Source organism: Myotis brandtii, unplaced genomic scaffold (assembly GCF_000412655.1).
Source record: "Myotis brandtii unplaced genomic scaffold, ASM41265v1 scaffold657, whole genome shotgun sequence".
NCBI classification, from domain to species: Eukaryota; Metazoa; Chordata; class Mammalia; order Chiroptera; family Vespertilionidae; genus Myotis; species Myotis brandtii.
The window spans coordinates 2,289,554-2,300,845 of record NW_005370552.1 but is presented as its reverse complement, the minus strand read 5'-3'; the positions used below and the strand labels follow the sequence as shown (position 1 = coordinate 2,300,845).

General features: G+C 50.3%; 1 long non-coding RNA gene across 1 annotated transcript in view; it reads right to left on the bottom strand.

Annotated features, from left to right (window-relative positions):
* The window catches only part of LOC102261427, a 15,618-nt gene continuing 4,326 nt past the window's right edge, over positions 1-11,292 (bottom strand). Inside the window, exon 3 of the long non-coding RNA XR_314422.1 lies at positions 1-19. This is a non-coding gene — a long non-coding RNA (uncharacterized LOC102261427). The remainder of the gene's footprint in view (positions 20-11,292) is intronic.

Below are 11,292 nucleotides of genomic sequence, written 5' to 3'. Positions count from 1 at the left end.
GCCCCGCCGAGGACCAGTGCTGGGGTGAGGGGGTGGGAAGGGAGAGAAAAGACAGAACAAGGAGCGATCATCATCCAGAGGGTCACTGCGGGTGAAATCCCACCTGTCTGCGTGGCAGGATGCAGCCCGCCACCTCCTGCATCATCCAAATGGCCTCTCAGCCTCCTAGGCCTTAGACAGGGTTTCCCACCCTTTGCCAATTTTTTTTAATAATTTTTTTTAATACACTTGTATTCATTTCAGAGAGGAAGGGAGAGGGAGAGAGAGAGAAACATCAATGATGAGAGAGAATCATGGATGGGCTGCCTCCTGCACGCCCCACACTGGGGATTGAGCCCACAACCCGGGCATGTGCCCTGACCCGGACTTGAACCATGACCTCCTGGTTCATGGGCTGATGCTTAACCACTGAGCCACACCAGCCGGGCAGTTCATTATTCTTGTTGCAGAAGCTTGGCTTGGTTTTTCTCTGCCCCTAAGAACTGTGAACTAGACACCAAGTTTATGGTCAGGTTCTTGGACCCTGAGCTGAGCTCGGCTGTAGCAGGGCAGCTGCTGACCTGGAGAGGTACCCTGTTAGCAAAGACGAAGCCAAGAATGTAACCTTAAGTCCAGGTGTCAGCTGGACACAGGCAGAATTTTTTCTATCAACTCTTCCAACTGGGTCAAGCAGAAGGCATCAGATTTCTTTACAGAGTCCTTCATTCCATTCTCTGCTCCTCCCTAATTAACAGAAGCGCACACTCACCGTATGACTCATGTTTCTGCGCCACAGTAGCCGGCATTGTTCCGGGTGCATGGTATGGCTCAGTGAATGTTTGCAGAATCCAATGGAATCAGTGCCCTCCTCTGTAACGATTCCTGCTGCAGGATGTTGTTTATTTTTTTAAAAAAATACTCTTTGTCAAGGAATTCATGGGATTAAGACATAGAAGATACAACCAATTCGCTTGTCGACCAAACAGCCGAACAGCGGAATGACCATCCGGGCGACCATCCGGGACCACGCTATGACACCCACTGGCACCAGGCCGGCCAAGGCAGGTGATGCAGTTGGTCGGGGGCCCAGCCATCGCCCCATGATCGCCCCACAGAGGGAGGCCCAGGCCACTGGCTGACAGGGCAATCAATCGGGGGCTCCATGATCGCCCCACAGAGGGAGGCCAGGACACCAACCAGCAGGCTGCAGGGGATGGGCAAGGCCTCCCCTGCGAGGGAAGCCCGGGTCCGGATGCCGGAGGGAAGCCGGTGCTGGCAGCGGGGGGAGTGAAGGCCTACTCTTGCATGAATTTCGTGCACCGGGCCTCATGTATAATATCAGAGGTCAAAAATGTAGCTGCCAATTTTTTAAAAATATGCAAGAGAAGTGAACTTTTTAAATTGTATATCCTTTTTACCTTTTGACGTTTGAACTATCGCCCTAGGCAGTTTGGCTCAGTGGATAGAGTGTCAGCCTTCGGACTGAAGGGTCCCAGGTTCAATTCCGGTCAAGGGCACCACATACCTTGGTTGCAAGGTCCCAGCCCTGGTCAGGGGCATGCAGGAGGCAACCAATTGATGTGTCTCACTTGGTGTTTCTCTCTGTCTCTCCCTCTCCCTTCCACTTTCTCTAAAAATCATTGGGAAATATATCCTCGGGTGAGGATTAAAAAGAAAACAGCAATAAAGTTGGAATCAGAAAGTAGATTAAAGGTTATTTTAATCTTTAAACATTCAAGATGTTGTCACTATTAGAGACCTATTTTCAGCCTTTGAAACTTTGGTAGCCATTAGGAATAACTAATTTACTGAATTATTTCGTGAAATTTAAATTAAATCAAGTAAATTCTCAGAACAGACAACCAAAGCCCAGCGTTGGCTTACCCAATATGAAGACTAACTATGTGCCTAATAATCCAGAGACCAGGCACCAAAGCAACATTTTAAATAATAATAATAACACATTTGGGTGAGTCCTGCTTGCAATAAATGGCAGAGTAATTTGTATCAGACTAATATTCCTGCCGATAGCTAGTGTACACTGTGGAAAAATCCTTTTTTGAAATTGATTTTAGAGAGAGGAAGGGGGAGAGAAGAAGAGAGAGAGAGAAAGAGAAACATTGATGTGAGAGAGACACATCAATCGGTTGCTCCCACACACTCCCCGACCTGGGCCAGGGATCGAACCTGCAACCCAGGCACATGCCCTTGATAGGGAATCAAACCCACAATTCTTCAGTGCATGGGACGATGCTCTAACCACTTAACACCACTGGTCAGAGCAAGAATATATTATGTAGCCATTAAGCACATGAAGAAGTGATCAACATCATTAGCCAATAGGGACGTGCAATTAAAGCTCCAATGAGATTTCCCTACATACCCACTAGAATGAGTAAAATTCAAAAGACTCTGACAACCCCAAATGTTGCTGAGGATATAGGACAACTGGCTTTTCTTACATTGTGGGTGGGAGTGGAAAACGGTTCAGTAACTTTGGAAAACCTTGGCAGTGTCTATTAAAGCAAGCATATGCCTACCCTATGACTCAGCAATTCCACTCCTAGGTGTTTACCCAAAAGAAATTTTTAAAAAATGTTTGCATAAAGACTGTACAAGAAAGTGCATAGTGGCTGATTCATAATAGATCAAAACTAGAAATTACCCAACAGTGCAGTGGAGAAGTGAGTTGCAATACATTTATTTTTACAGCAGAATGCTACTCGGCAACAAAAGGGAACAAACAAAAGCATTATGTTGAGCAAAGAAACTTGACACAGAAGAACACGTACTGTTATGCTAAATGAAATAAGCTAGTCAGAGAGGAGAAGTATCACGTGATCTCACTCATATGTGGAATCTAATGAACCAAATAAACTGACGAACAAAATAGACCCAGAGACATGGAAGCAGGGAACAGACTGTGAAACCGCAGAGGGAAGGGGGAGGAGGGGGAAGAGATCAACCAATGAACTTGTGTGCATATGAGCATGACCCATGGACACAGACAATGGGGTGGTGAGGGCCTGGGGGGTGGGAGAGAAGACAGAGATGAGAGACAGAGCTGAGGGAATGTGCAAGTCCTGAGACATCAGGAGTAAGGGAGAGTATGGAAATACTATTGGGGTGGGGATGGGAGTGGCCTGGAAGAGATTAATGGGGGGAAAGGAGGACCTGTGTAACACTTTCAACAATAAAGATTTTTAAAAAATGACTACATACTGTACGACCACATTTCTACGCAGCCCTAGAGCACAGCTACTGGCAGTGGCTCTGGGAGTCCAAGGGAGCAAGGCCCACAGATGGGCCCCATCACGAAAGACAGCAAATACCACCGGACGTGGCTCAGGAATATTATCTGGGTGATATGAGCATGTCTAATGCGACTCCAATTCATCAAATTGTATGGGTTTCTTTTGCTTTTAGAACAAACACATTTTTTTAAATTTTTTTCTTTATTGATTAAGGTATACATATGTGGTCCTTATCCCCCCATTGAATACCACAATTATTAATCATGCCACAGTACTACAAACAGGCCTAAAAAACTTTAATTTCTCTATGTAGCTAATTGGATATCTGTCTAAACCATCATCTTGACTATATAATGCTTCTCTGTCTCTGGATCTGTTTTTGTTCATCAGTCTATGTTGTTCATTATATTCCACAAATGAGTGAGATCATGTGATATTTATCTTTCTCTGACTGCCTTATTTCGCTTAGCATAATGCTCTCCAGGTCCATCCATGCTGTTGCAAATGGTAAGAATTCTTTTCTACCACAGCATGGTATTTCATTAAGAACAACCACATTTTAACTAGTGTTTGCTCCAGGCTAAGCTTGGTACATGCATTATTTCATTTCAGATGGCAATCCTGCGAGGTAGTATTCTCTCCTTCTTCTGACAAAAGAAGAAGCTGAGGTTCAGAGTGGCTCACCACCGCGAGCCTTGGCTTGTCTTCCCACCACATGTGCGCTCCTCACCCCCAGGCCTGGCCTTTCTCAGCTTCCGCTCCTCTGACTGTAAACCGACGGCCTACACTTCCTGGCCTTTGGGGCCCTCCTGGCTCTCAGTCCCCACGTTCGCACAGCAGCTGGTGCCAACCACCATCTGAGAAAACAACGCCCATGTGTCCCTCCTGCCGCCTCCCCGCCACAGCTGTGTGGGCTGAGGGCGAACATTTGGCCCAAGCAGTCAGATCCCTTCTGTCCCTGTGAACATGGGACAGACGGTGACATCCTATGAGCACCCACTGCATGGCCCCAGGACTGGGCTCTGTGACAGAGCCACGCACAGGTCAAAGCTGGAGGAGGCAGGAGCCAAGGACAAGATGGGGAAGCTGGTGTGCGGAGACCAGAGCCAACGGGAGAATGACAGAACCGGAGCAGGCAGCCTGGCCAGCTCTCGGGTTCCCACGAGGCCCTGCTAATGGCTGTTGCTGTGACATTTCCCTGTTTTCCTGTCAGAAACCCATTGTAACCACCTGCATGGCCACGTGATTTCTGTTCCTTGCGACCAACCATCATCATCATCATCATCATCATAATAATAGAGGAATATGCCAATTAGCCATGACGCCATAACGTCACAACCGAACAGCAGGGACCTGAGGCTGCATGGTGCCTGGCCAGGGCAAGGGACCTCAGGCCACGCCCCCCCGCCCCCGTGCAGGGGGGGCAGTTAGGAGTGACCAGGCTGGCAGGGAGTCAGTTAGGGGTGATCAGGCCAGCATGCAGAGGCAGTGAGGGGTGATCAGGTTGGCAGGGGGGAGCAGTTAGGGGTGACCAGGCCGGTGAGCGATTAGGAGCCAGGGGTCCAGGATTGTGAGAGGGACGTCCGACTGCCTGGGGATCGGGCCTAAATCAGCAGTTGGACATCCCCCAAGGGGGCCCAGATTGGAGAGGGGGCAGGCTGGGCTGAGGGGACACCCCCATGCACGAATTTCGTGCACTGGGCCTCTAGTATATATATACTAGTATATATGTAAAATCAATCATACATTCTTAAAATAAACTTTATTACTAGTTATCCTATATAATAAAGAGCTAATATGCAAATGGTCATAATGCCCTCACACCCTCTCGCCGGGGCTGGGGTACCTGAGGCTGGGCTGGGGGACGTGAAGCCATGCCCCCCGCCCTGGTGCCGGGCTGGGGAACCTGAGGCTGTGCCCCCCACCCGGAGGGGCTTGGTGGGGGTGTGGCCAGCCGGCTCTGGGTCTCACCCAATGGGGGTGGGACCGGCAGGGTCTGGGTCTCCTGCATTTTCGAAGCGCGTGCGGGTGGTGGGCAAGGACTTGACTGTAGGTCCCGTGGCACACCCCAGACTCTGACAGGAAGGAGATTTTATATACATTTTACTAATTTTCTTTCATCTCTGACACTTCTGTTATAGAGAAAGGGCAAATAGCAATATTAAAATATTTCCTCTAATTAATTCCCTTTTAATGTGCATGAATTTTATGCACCGGGCCACTAGTGTCTGATAAGAGTGGACATTTGACACCATTTCTGCCTCCCCAGCACCATGTTTTGTTTTGTTTCTTCTTACATTTTTATTTGTTTTGTTAATTTATCTTTATCGGTGAAAGTATTACAGAGGTCCCCTTTTCTCCCCATGGACCCCTTCCACCTGCACCCGCCTCCTCCCTCCCCCTCTGCAGCACCTTTGAAGCGCTCTTTCTACATTTAGGGACTTTCCTGCCTTGTCCATCCTGCCTGCTCAAGGTTGAAACCAGAAACTTTCCCATCAGCCCCTGCAGCTGGGGCCCAAGCACGTGACTAGCGTTGTGGGTCACACACACTCAGCAAGACTTGGATTTAGAAGTAACCATTTTCTGGCCGGGATGTGCACAGGCACCTGGCTTTCAGGCTCCCATGATGAATTTCTTTTTAAAAAACAATTTTTTTTTATTGATTTCAGAGAGGAAGGGAAAGGGAGAGAGAAACATCCATGATGAGCCTGGCTGGTATGGCTCAGTGGTTGAGTGTCAACCCAGGAACCAAGAGGTCACCGGTTCCATTCCCAGTTAAGGCACATGCCCAGGTTGTGGGCTGGATCCCCAGTAGAGGGCGTGCAGGAGGCAGCCAATTGATGACTTCTTCTCTCATGGATGTTTCTCTCTACCCTTCTCCCTTCCTCTCTCTCTAAAAATCAATAAAAAATATATATATTTAAAAAAAAGAAAGAAACATCTATGATGAGAGAATCATGGATCTGCTGCCTCCTGCATGCCCCCTACTGGGGATGGAGCCTACAACCCAGGCCTGTGCCCTTGACTAGAATTGAACCCTGACCTCCTGGTTCATAGGTCCATGCTCAACCACGCAGGCCGGGCCCATGATGGAATTGCTGACTCCCAGCACCCAGCATGATTTCGGGGAGCTGCAGTGGTGGTGGCCAAAAGGTCTTTGCTGGACCTGCCCCACTAGCTGGTGTAGGCGTTGCTCCAGGCAGAGGGCCTCGGACGGGGAGGCCTGGGAACCCCGAGCATGAACCATTCTCCGCTTCTCCGGTCGGCATCTAGATTCCTGAGCAACATCCTGAGTGAGACAGCTTCCCCACAATGAAAGGGAATCCATCTCCATCTCCTCCTGCTGCCCCCGCTGCTCCTCCCGCCCCGCCCCCTCCCTGAAGAGCCTGTGAACTCTTCACCTTGAAAGAGAAAACAACTGAAAGCAGGACCAGGCCGCGCGCCTCCCGGAAAGGAGGCCCCGTGTCAGCCAGTGCCGGGAAGCAGAGAGCATGGAACTCAGGATTGTCCGGGCCACCCCTGGCTTTTCCAGGTGCAGACGGAAAGGGGCCTCTCCCGGAACCCCTGCGATCATTCCAGAAGCCAGGCCCCCTGGCTGCCCGGAGCTGAGTCCCACGGGAATGCTGGGGCCAGGAACACATTTGCCAGATTGAAAGAAAGATCACAGTTCGTGAGAAGAGAAGGTCAAACCCATTGGCAGTTCTCAGCCATTTGTCTTCGCGCTGGGATTTGGGGGAAAGGGCTTCTGTGCTCTGATTCCCAGCCTGCGGCAGGGGGAGTGGGGGGGAGGGGCAGGTGAGAAATCCCGGACTGGCCTAGGCTCTGTCATGGCTCCAGGACTCACCTGTGGGGCTTTCCAGGGAGTCAGCCTAGACTCACTCGACCCGTGGGTGTGGCCTTTCTAGTTCTCTCCCAAACTCTCCTGACACCGCCTTTCCTCCCCCTCTCACACGGCTTGCTTTTTGTTTCTAACCTCAGGTGACCTTTCTGCCGCTTGGTTTCCTCGTCTGTAACAGATGGACAGCAGGAGGGGTGGGTGGGGGAGCGCCTGAAGCAGCTGGGACAGCAGGAGCCAAGCTAAGAATAGGCTCCAGGAGCTTCTGCTGTCCCTGGATTAAATCACACTGATGTTTCAATCTGCCCCAGAGCGAAAAGCAAGACGCCAAGTGTCAGAGTATTCAAGTTAGGCCCGGTCACGTGCCTCAGTGGTTGAGTGTCGACCTATGAACCAGGAGGTCAGGGTTCGATTCCCGGTCAGGGCACAGGCCTGGGTTGCAGGCTCCATCCCCAGTGTGGGGCGTGCAGGAGGCAGCCGGTCCATGATTCTCCCATCATGGATGTTTCTGTCTCTCTCTCCCTCTTCCTTCCTCTCTGACATCAATAAAAATATATTTAAAAATAAACACCACCAAATTGTACACTTTTGTGTTTTTTTATTTTTTAAATATGTTTTTATTGATTTCAGAGAGGTAGAGGAAGGGAGAGGGAGAGATAGAAACATCCATGATGAGAGAGAATCATCATTCTCTCCATCCTACCGGGGATGGAGCCCGCAACTCGGGCATGTGCCTTGACTGGGAATCCAACCCTGACCTCCTGGTTCATGGGTTGATGCTCAACCAACTGAGCCACACCAGCCGGCCGGGCCGAATTGTACACTTTTAAGCGATGAATGGCTAATTTCATGTTACGTCAATTTTACTTCAATAAAAACAATGTCCGGGGGTGTCTGAATGTGGGCAATCAGCAGACACGGGTCCCTGCTTCTGCGCGCTGGTCAGTGGCTGGCCATGCCCCCAGCTGCCAGGAGGCGGCGATGGCGGGGCTCCCTCCCCAAGTGCTGATGCCCTGACGTGGGCCGCTGAGCAGTGTCTCCCTTGTAGGCCCTCGGCTTCTCTGCCACCTGCTCAGCCCTCTGGAGGTTTGCTAGCACAGCTACTCAGGCGGTTCCCAAGCACAGACTGAGTTTGAAGTGTTTCTTCGTTCTCATTGTTTTCAAAGAACTTGCGCCTCGTGGAACCAAAATAGCAAGGGAAACTATGGTCCGTTTCCTGGTTTCAGCAAAATCTGTCCCGCTGCTGTGGCTCTAGAAGTCACTCCCCTTCCACTCCTGGCAAATGCTACTCCCGCCTGCTCCTCAGGCCAACACCCAGCGCTGGATTTTCAAAACAGAATGGACTGGGGTCAGGAGGGGGGAGGGGGCCAGAGATGCAGTGGGGGAGCCATCCCACGGCCTCTGGCCTCAGGGCACCCCAGAACTTGCTTCTCACGCCTTTTCTGAGAGGAGAGAAAGGCTCGTGGTCTCCTTCTGGCTGTGGAGACGTGAGCCTGCCTCCAGAAGGATGGTCTGCTGGTGGCTCGCAGGCCTGGGGACCGGGAGCTGGAGAGCTGTCCCCTCTAAGAACAGGAGGCCCAGAAAGGCCTGGGGCCTCCGTCTCCATAATTGCCCCAAACTGGGAACAACTTCAAATGCTGAGCAGCAGGAGAATGAATAAAGCAAATCAGAACCATCCAGAGAGAATAGTGCACAGCAATCAAAAGGAAGGAGACACTGGTCTATGCAGTGATGTCGATGACTCACACACATACTGCCCAATGGGACACAAGGCCTGACGCTCAATACTGAGGGATCTGTTCTCGCCCTACAGCTTTCCTTTAAAAAAAAATGTTTTTATTGATTTCAGAGAGGAAGGGAGAGGGAGAGAGAGAGAAACATCCATGATGAGAGAGAATCATGGATCGGCTGCCTCCTGCACGCCCCACACTGGGGATAGAGCGCGCCACCTGGGCATGTGCCCTGACCAGGAATCGAACCGTGACCTTCTGGTTCCTAGATTGATGCTCAACCACTGGGCCACACCGGCCGGGCCCTTTGTCCTTTTAAATCAAGTTGATTGAGGTCTATATAGTTTACTTACAATAAAATGCACCCGTTTGAAGTGTACAGTTCAGTAAGTACAGTAAGTGTACTTGCCCATGTAATCACCACCGCAATCACGATGTATCACTTTTCTGCCACCGGAAAGTGTCCTCAGGCCCCTTTGACAGTGGTCCCCTCCCCGCCCCCCACTCCAGGCAACCAAGGACCTGCTTTCTGAAATATAGATTCATGTTGCAGGTTCCAGAGCTTCACATAAGTGGAACCAAGTGGTTATTTTAGTCGACACTGTGCTTGTGAGGTTCATCTATGTGGCTCTGAATCTCAGGTGACGATTCCTTTTTATTACTGAACAGCATCCCATGTCTGACTGTGCCGAGTTGTGTGTCCAGGCACCTGCAGATGGGCGTTTGGCCTTTGGATGGCTTCCGGTTTTCACCTATTTCGACGAAAGCTGATGTAAGGACTGCTGTGCAAGTCTTCTGTGCACATGTGTTTGCACTTCTCGTTTGCCCAGGAGTGGGACGCTGGACAGATGGTAAGTAGATGTAGAGCTTTAGAGGAAACTGCCAAATCATTTTCCAAAGTGGCCAGTCCACCTTGATTCCCACCAGCAGCGCGTGAGAACCCTACTTGCGGCACATTGTCACCAACACTTCTGTGGTCTGTCCGCTTGGCTCCAGCCGTCCTTGCGGCTGTAAAGTGGCATCTAGTTGTGGTTTCACTTGCATTTCCCCGGGGCCTAAGGGCGTGGGGCATCTTTCATATGTTCATTAGCAATGGCTGTTCACATTTGTTTCCCTGGTTTTAAAAATTGAGTTGCCTTATTGTGGAGTTTATGAGTTTTTAAATGTGTGTGTGTGTGTGTGTGTGTGTGTGTGTGTGTGTGTGTGTGTGTACTGTTACAATATCTGCTGCAAGACCTTTACCAAAATATTGCAACAGTTCTAATCTGGGTGGCTTCACCCATTCAACAAACAAGCCCTTATCAAGTACCCACCATGTCTTACAATCTAGAAACGACAAGGTGAATAAGACACTAACCCTGGTCCTCTTTAAAGATTCACAGTTTAGCCCAAAAAGCATGGCTCAGTGGTTGAGTGACAACCTAAGAACCAAGAGGTCAGGGTTTGATTCCCGGTCAAGGGCACAGGCCCAGATTGCGGGCTCAATCCCCAGTGTGGGGCGTGCAGGAGGCAGCCAATCCGTGATTCTCTCTCATCATTGATGTTTCTCTCTCTCCCTCTCCCTTCCTCTCTGAAATCAATACAAATATATAATTTTTTTAAAGATTCAGTTTAGAGCATGCTGCTGATGAAGGACCCTGTAAAGCAATTGAAGGAATTGGGATATTGTCCTAGCTGGTTTGGCTCAGTGGATAGAGTGTCGGCCTGCAGACTGGAGAGTCCCAGGTTCAAGTCCTGTCAAGGGCATATGCCTGGATTGCAGGTTCGATCCCCAGTAGGGGGCGTGCAGGAGGCAGCCAATCCGTGATTCTCTCTCATCATTGATGTTTCTCTCTCTCCCTCTCCCTTCCTCTCTCTGAAATCAACAAAAATCTTTTTTAAAGGAATCGGGGTATTATGCTGTGAGAAGGAGAATGAACCGGAAAGAGGTTGACATGGGGGGGGAGGGGGGAGTCCTAGCCCTTCCAGGAGACCCTCGTGGCCAGAGAATTTCTGCTTCCGGTGGCCCCAGCCTCACCCGGCTCAGCCTCCTCTCATTCCTGCTGTCAGGCTCACTGAGTCGTGTCTCTCTACTTGAGGTAGAGCTCTCTCCCCGCCTGCTTCTCGGGAACACGGCGTCCCTAATCCTTGTGACTTGCCGTCAAAGGAATATTATCTGTGCTGCAGAGTGTTGGAAATGAAATGCCAGGGTATGGAGATGGCCATTAATTCTAAGTGCGGCTATTGTTAGCACATGATGTCACCGCCGAGCTCTCCGACTTGTCACAAGAAGTCTAGCTGTAGCTCTGTCTCCTGCAGCAGGGACAGTCCTGTTTGCAGCACACGAGCTGGGCGTATTGCCTGCACTCTGTGCAGGTCAGGAGAGCTGTGGGTGCACATTTAAAAGAAGATTGGCCCGGGCCCGTGTGGCTCAGTGGATAGAGCATCGGCCTGCGGACTGAAAGGTCCCAGGTTCAATTCCAGTCAAGGGCATGTACCTTGGTTGCGGGCACAT